This window comes from Chiloscyllium plagiosum, unplaced genomic scaffold, assembly GCF_037043375.1.
Source record: "Chiloscyllium plagiosum isolate Xiang-an unplaced genomic scaffold, Cpla_swu_hap1 HiC_scaffold_45, whole genome shotgun sequence".
Classification (NCBI taxonomy): Eukaryota; Metazoa; Chordata; class Chondrichthyes; order Orectolobiformes; family Hemiscylliidae; genus Chiloscyllium; species Chiloscyllium plagiosum.
Window position 1 is genome coordinate 61,084,034 of NW_028270183.1, and position 8,695 is coordinate 61,092,728.

Here is an 8,695-nt window from a genome sequence, read left to right on the forward strand (position 1 = left end):
ACTGCTCTGTCTTCATCCAACTCCTTGGTCACCTCTTCAACAAACTCTACCAAATTTGAGAGACACCCCTTTGTAGGCAAAAGCTATGCTGACTATCCCTAATGAATCATTGCCTTTCCAAATGCATGTGACTCCTGTCCTGCGGAATCGCTTCCAACAACATTGACATCACTGATATCAAGCTAATTGGTATTTATGTCCCTGGCTTTCCCTCGCAGCCTTTCCTAAATGCTGGTATAACATTAGCCACCCTCCAGGCTCCCAGCTCACCAAACGTGGCTGTCAGTGATAAAAATATCTTTGGAAGTTTCTTCCCTAACTTGCCCTAATGTCCTGGGATGAACTTGATTAGTTCCCTGGGAGTTGTCTAATTTTAATGCGTTTTAAAACCTTCATCACCTCCTGTTCGTCAATGCAGACTCTTTTGAAAACATCACTGTTTATTTCCCTGCTTTCCCAATGTTTTTTCCACAGTAAGTTCTGACTTGAAATTTTTGTTTCGGATCTCACCCATTTCCTGTGGGTTCACACACGGATGGCTTCATTGATCTTTCAGGGGTCACATTCTGTCTCGAGTTAATCTTCTGTTGTTAATATACTTGTAGAATCTCTTTGGATTTTCCTGAACCTTATCTGCCAAAGCTGTCAGTTCCCCTTTAAGCCCTCATGGTTTCCCTCTTAAGAGTATTACGACACCCACAATGTTCTTCAAGGGATTGACTTAATCCAGCTGACTATATAGGACATGTGCCCCCTTTTGTCTTGACCAGAACCTCAATATTCCTGAAGAAGGGCTTATGCCCGAAACATCGATTCTCCTGTTACTTGGATGCTGCCTGACCTGCTGCGCTTTTCCAGCAACACATTTTCAGCTCAGAACATCAATATCCCAAGTCATCCAGTGTTTCCCATTTGTGTCAGTATTGTCCTTCATACTAACAGAAATATGCTGTCCCTGAAATCTTAATTTATCTCTATTTTGAAAGAATCCCACTTGCCCGACGTCTCTTTACTTTCAAATAGCCTCCACGAATCAACTTTTGGACAGTCTTGCCGAATACCTTCTGGACTGGGGCAAGGCCAGATTTGATCTTTAACTTGTGGACCAGGCCAGTCCTTTTCCATCGCTATTTTCAAACTAATAGAATTGTGGTGACTTTGCCAAAGTGCTCCCCCAAGAACTCTTCAGCCCCTTCCCCCCTTGTTTCCAGAAGGGAGGTCAGTTTTTATCCTTTCCTCCAGTCGGACCAGTTACATACTGCCTGAGACAGTTTTCTAGAACACACTGAACAAATTTCTTCTATCCAAGCTGTGAAGACTCTGGCAATACCAGTCTAGGTTTAGAAAGTTAAAGTCCCCGACCATTGCAGCCCTATCATTATTACAGATATCTGAGATCTCCAGCATATTTGCTGCTCAATTTCCCGCTGACTGTAGTACAGTCATATCAAAGTGATCATTCAGTATAATTTCTCAGTTCCACTAACACAGCTTCACTGGGCGATCCCCAGGAATATCCTCAGTGCTGCAGTGATGTTTTCACTGATCAAAAACTCCAATCCCCCTCCTCTCTTGCCACCCCTTCTATCCTTCCTGTAGCATCTGTCCCGGGAACATTGAGCTGCCTGTCCTGCCCCTCCCTAAGCTGTGTTTCTGTAATTCCTGTGATATCCCTGTCCCATGCTCCCATCCATGCCATGTGTTCATCTGTATAACCTGTCAGGCCTTTTACATTAAAGTAGATGCAGCTTAATTGATGCGTTTTCCCGCATTGCCTGCTGTGTCCATGCCTGCCTTGTCAATTGTAATGACTCTCTTGAAATTCTGTCCCAGCCTCAACATTCAGACTGCAGCCTGAGACCATCCCCCTCAATGTGTTCAACGCCCTCACATTTCATGTCATCTGCTAACTTACTAATGATACCTTCTGCTTTCACATCCGAGTGATTAATGCCCATAAGGAACAGCAATGGTTCCTGCACAGATCCCTGTGATACACCCGCTGGGCAAAGGCTTTCAATCAGAAAACCAACCCACACAACAATTTTGGATCTAATTTCCCAACCTGCCTTTGAAGCCACGGGCTCTTCCCTTCTGGACCAGCCTTCCACGTAGGACCTTGTCAAAGGCCTTAATGAACTCCATGTAAACCACATCATCTGCACAGCCCTCATCAATATCTTCAATCGTAATTTCAAAGAAATCTCAGCTGAGTTCATCAGACATTATCTTCCTCTTCCAAATCCATGCTGACTATCACTAATCGATCGCTGTCTTTCCAGTTATTGATTCAACCTGTCCCTCAGAATTGTTCCCAATAATTTACCTCCCCCTACTGTCAGACTATCTGCTCTGTAATTTCCTGGCCTATCCCTGCTGCCCTTCTTGAACAAAGGAACCACATTCGCGATCCTCCAGTCATTCAGTACTTCACCTGTGGCCAGCAAAGTATTACATACATCCGTCGGGACCCCAGCAATCTCCTCCCTTACCTCCCATAGCAGCCTGGGATACTTTTCATTGGGTACTGGGGATTTCTCCACCTTTATGCCTGTGAAAACATTTAATACCTCCTCCTTATTGATCTTAACATATTCTGGAACCTCAGCATCCCAACTGAAATCCCTGGTTTCAATGTCTTCGTCCTGTGTGAATACAGATTGGAAGTATTCATTGAAGACCTCGCCTACTTCCTCTGGCTCCATGTACAGATTGTCCTTTTGGTTACTCACAGGCCTCCCTCTTTCGTTGGGAATCCTCTTACTCTCACGATGCTGATAAAATACTTGTGGCTCTTCCACAATCGTGTCTGCCAAATATATTTCATGACTATTGTTTTTCCCTCGTTTACCACAATCCCCTTGCACTCTCTATACTTGTGAAGGGCTTCACCTGATTTTATTGCACTGTAGTTTCTTTATCAAAATCACGATATCACTTGATCAGTATTCGCTGGACTTGCTGCCTTTACTATTCACTCTTCAAGGAGCACACTGGCCCTGCGTTCTCACTGCATCACTTTAAAATACTCCACTTTCCTAACATGGACCCAACTGCAGGGAGTTCCTCCCAGTCTATGCTTGCCAGATCCTCTCTAATGATCGCAATACTTATGGGAGACTCAGTTTTGAGGGGACAGACAGAAGACTGTGTGGCTGCAGAAGGGACCCCAGGATGGTGTGCTGCCTCCCAGGTACCAGGGTCAAGGATGTCTCTGAGCGGTTACTGAACATTCTGAAGAGGAGGGTGAACAGCCAGAAGTCATTGTGCACATCGGCCCACGTGACCGAGGTAGACAAAGGGATAGGCCCCTGTGAAATAAGTACTGGGATTTAGGTAAGAAGCTTTTAAAAAAGGTTATTAACGTTAATGATCTCCAGATGACTCCCAGTCCACGCGCCAGTAAGGATAGAAATGGAATGATCAGTTAGATGGATGTGTGGCTGAGGAGCTGGTGTAAGGTGCAGGGTTTCCAGTTCTTAGGTCTTTGGGATCTCTTCTGGGGTAGAGGTGACCTGTACCAGGGAGATGGTTTGCACTGGAAGCAGAGCGGCACCAGTATCCCTGGGAGGAGATTTGCGAGTGTTACCTGGCAGGATTTAAACTAGTTTGGCAGGGAGTTGAGACTCTAAATAAGCTAGGGGCTATCAATTAGTCAGGGAAAAATAAATCAGCCATCGAGAGCAAATTTCCTATCCAGGATATCTAGGACACTGCATAGGGAAGGAAAATACTTGTGGTTTAAAGGGCATTCATTTCAACTCATGAGGCCTGACTGGTAAGGCAGACAAGTTCAGACCATGGATTAGCTCTGGGGACTGGGATATTATAGCCAGAACAGAAACATGGCTGAGAGAAGGGCAGGACTTGTAGCTCAGAGTTTCAGGATACAAAAGCTACAGGCATGACAGAAGGACAAGTAAGTGAGGAGGGGGAGTTGTCCCTTTGATTAGGGAGGACATTAAAAACAGTTCCGAGAGACGATATTGTTAAGCGGTACTCAAATGAGGCAATATTTTTAAAAGTTAGAAACAAAAAGGGGATGGTCAGTCTGCTGGAATGGTGTTCTAGACCACCAAATAGCCAGCGGGTACGAGAGGAAAAAATGCGTAGTGAGATTGCAGGTATCTATAAAAATAATAGAGTAGTACTGGATTGAGATTTTAACTTCCCATGGATTGACTAGGTCACCCAGAGTGTAAAAGGACCATACGGGGTGGAATTTGTCAAAATGTCTAAGAAAGTTTCCTAAATCAAGATGTAGAAGGCTCTATTCTACTCAGGCGGATGCAACACGCGACCTCCCCTCAGAAAACGAGGTCGGCTAATTGACTGAAGTGTCAGTCGGAGAGCACTTTGGGTCCAGTTACCACAACTGTCTTCATTTTAACACAGTTATGGAAATGAGCATACATTAGATTGTAAAGGGGGGAATTGGGTTCCTTAATTGAGTGCAAGACAAAAGATTGACAAACATGGCAAGTTCATTGGGAGACCAAGAGAAGAAATGTATCAAGATTTGAGTACAGCCATAATGACGTCATGTTGTGAAGTTATGGAATTGAATACAAACTCCTACAGGCTGTAACGTACCAAAGTAAAATGCGAGGTGTTACTCGAGCCTGGGTTGTGCTTCATTGGAACATTGCAGCTGCCCTGGACTGAAATGTTAGCATGAGAGCAAGGTAGGTTATTAAAATGGGAAACAATGAGAGGGTCAGGGCTCTTCCTACAGACAGGGTGTGAGTGTTCCTCAATGCAGTCTGTGTTTGGTCTCCCCAATTTAAAGGAGACTGAATTGTGAGCAGCAATGACAGGAGACAGGATTGAAAGATTACAAGTGAAATGCTGCTTCATCTGGAAGGTGTGTGTTGGGTTGTTAAGAAATGAGGAATGAGTCAGCGATCTTTTCAAATGTCCAAATGTATTTCTTCTTACACGTAGACGACATAGTTCCACAACTTGGAGAGAGTAAGTACTAGGCCAGATTTAATAAACTTGGAGCTGGATAAACACGGCAGACCAGACAGAATGAGAGGTGCAAAAAGGCAATATTTTGATATTGGACCTTTCGTCAGGACTGGCGAGGGGGAGGGGAGCCCAGAAACGGAGTGATGGGATATGGAAGGGTGGAGGATAGGTATGATGGTGGTGTATACATGTAGGTATGAGGTTACTGTGATTGGCCATTGGGAAGGATGGAGCAGATATGTGAGTGAGAAGATGGACAGGTGGGTCTGGTCAGGGAGAAGGGACAGGGGATAAGGCTGCGGGGGGAGGGATTTTGAAGCTTCTGCAGTCAATATTGAGGCTATTGGGTATCAGCTTCAAAGGTAGACTCTCAGGTGGTGTTCCTCTGACAGTGGACAGGCTAAGGATGGGCATGTCCCCGGAAGAGTTGAAGGGGGAATTGAAATGGAAGTTAACTGGAAAGTCGGGTTGGTTGTTGTGTTGAGAGCACTGGTGCTCCATACACAGCCTGATCCTGCACCACCAAGCACGCCTCCAACTCCCGATGTGGTCTCCTCTCTATCAGGGAGACCAAAGGGAGATTCAGGGACATATTCATGGAGCAGCTGCTCTCTGCACGCTTTAACCAACCCTACATTCCAGTTGCCATTCAATTGCTCCCTCACCCCCCGCACCCCCCAACCTTGCTCATCCAGCGACAGATCCATCCTTGGCCTCCTCCACTGTCAGAGTGAGGCCAAATAGAAACTAGGGAACAGAACCTGATCTTTCAGCTTGAGTGCTTACAGTTCACTGGTCTCAATATTGACTTCACTGGCTTCCGAACTCTCCACCCACAGCCTTATTCCATGTTCCCCTTCCCTTACCTGACCTAAGCTGTCCAGATTTCTATTCGCATATCCGCTGCACCCTTCCCACTGACCAATCACATTATCCCCCTATTGCATCCCCTATCGTCATCCCATCTACCCTTCCCCCAGCTCTACGCCTCTCCCTCTATTTTCTTCCCGGATCCACTTCCCCCGGACCAATCCTGATGAAGTCTTCCAGCCTGAAACGTTGACTTTCCTGTTCCATGGATGCTGTCTGACCTGCTGTGTATTGCTATATCCGCAGCAACAGATTTTATTGTGCTTTCTATACATTTTATTTTAGTCTGCTTACTGACAAGCTTATCTCAACATTCTCACTACAGGGTCAAGAAAACAGCCTCTTTGTCACGAATGCTCCTGTCCGCTTCGAAATGATTTCCTTTGTTTTAACTGTACTTTCAAGTCTGCTGTTCGCAATAGTATTGTAAATTTCACTATTGTTATGCTGTAGCTTAATCACACCACGTCCAATATACTTTAGAAATTCCTTGTTCTTATTCTCCACGCATCTATTCATAAACGTAAGGATTCATTAAGTCCTTTTATACAACAGTTTCAACTTGCCTGGCCATTGGTAATTTCCTGTCTTCTGTGTCCGTCTCTCCTTACATTTGCCAGTCCTCCCTCACTCCAAAGTTTCCTGAAAAATCACCAGCAATGCCTCCACAATCAGCTTCGGCATCTATTTACAACTACGGGGTGTTCTCCAACTGGTCTCACTGATTGATCCAACTTCACGTTCCCCAGCACCTTCTCCTTACTGGTGGTCACTATACTCACCTCTACCCTCTAACTGTCTTGAAGTTCTGACATTTTGCTGGTGTCTTCCACCGTGAAGACTGTTGCAATGTATTCAATTCCTCTGCCATTACATTGCTTCCCGTAACTATTCAACCTTCATTTTCCAATATTCCTCTGTTTGCTCTTTACTCCTTGTCTTCCTTGTTATATATCTAAAAATCTCTTTCAATGCTCTTTTACATGATTAACAAGCGGAATATCAAATTTCACCCTCTCCTCCCATTTGCTGTTCTTAGTTATCCGTGCTGAAATTTGTAGGCTTCGTAATCGTCTAAATTCCCAATAATCTTCACCACATTGTGCGCATTTTCTATTACTTTTATGCTGTCCCAGAGTTTATTATCACGCACGGCTGACTTGTCTTCCTCTGAATATCTTTCTTCTTACTTGGGATGAATTTCTGATGTGCTGCTGAATTATCTCCAGAAACTCCTGTCATTGCTGCTTCACCATATTCCCGTGCTCAGCTCCCCTTCCAACTAACTCTGGCCAACGCCACCCTCCTGTCTTTTTAGTTACATTACTCAATTATAAGCCATCTCATCCAAAAGTGAGTAATAGATGTAAACTGAAGGAGGGGGGTTTGAGACATGGGACACGAAGAACGATTGGAGGACTTATTAACTAGACGGAAAGATAGAGACAGAGAGAGAATATAGACGTGGAGATGTAAAAATAGGGAAGTCTACATGATTGATAGAAGTAGATGTGCTTCCGTATTTGGTTTGATAATTCCTTTGTGCTATGGTCCTTTGTACAGTATATGTGCAACAGATCAATCTGTTGAAATCCTGGGTTTGATGCCAGAACCTTTATCTCCATCAATATGACAGGCACCAACTGTTGACAGAACCCAGTATGTTTCCTGGTAGAAAATGGATTAACTGAAACAAGGTGGAACACAAGAAGCAAGAATTTATAACATCCATCCGATAAGAATGAAAGATTAGATCAGGGAATGCCAGAAAGGGGCAGGAGGCAGACGGTACGTTGAGAGTAGAGGAACATAACATCTCAGCTGAAGATTAAATAACATATTAGTATTTTATAAATTTTGTACATCACATGCATCATGTTTGTTAAGTATGTCTCTCGTTCATTCTGAATGTTTTGCACACATATGAACAATCTTATCTAACTACATACTCACACACAGACACACAGATACACACACACCATCACTGTTCAGCCATTCCATTTGAAATGATGCTGTTTTGTTTACATTGTCACTTGCAATTCCTTCTTCTGAATATATTCTGTTTCTTTCACTGCGTTTTATTTTATTCTGTCTGTCAAGAAGACATTGGGGACTGGCGGGGATGTCACTTTACTCCTCGTCAGTCTCCACAGGCACTGTCTTCGAATTCTTTCTGTTTCTTAACCCATGAAAAATACGTACTGTGTCTGACTCTTGAATCCCCATACACAGGTCAATTTTAAACAGAACACTTACTTTTGCGCGAAGGCTACAAAAAATCTCAAAAAGAAAAGGCATATAAATTGTGCAATAAAGTGTTTGCATCTTGACAAACATATTATAGAATTGCATAGTGTAAACGATAACAATTAACTGGTAAGAGCTGTGAGAGTAAAATCGAGGGAAATCCGTATTTCTTGTGTATGTTCAGGGCAGTCGTGCCCAGAAGCAGTTTTTATATTGGAAGTTGTTGTGGTGAAGGAGACTTCAGTGTAGTAACAACGTCTCGATTGACGCTGTGTACTGATGACTATTCAGGAAGGTTACTATCCCATCCTCGCTATTGTTGGTGTTCCTGGTGAGTCTATCTCTGCCCATTTACTAATTCTCTAACCCATTGTGAATGTCATCGTTTTCTCTGTAGTGTATATTTGGCAAAGATCCAAACTATTGTCTTCGCTTTCAATCACAATCTCCATTTCTATGCCATGAATTTCATATCCCTCGCTTACAAGCATCTGAGGAGAAACGAAAGTGTTCATAACCACGATTACCCTATTTTATCCTGAACGGATTTATATCTCAATATTCCGTCTACCACAAAACCTGTCCTCTCCCACTTTCACGATATTCC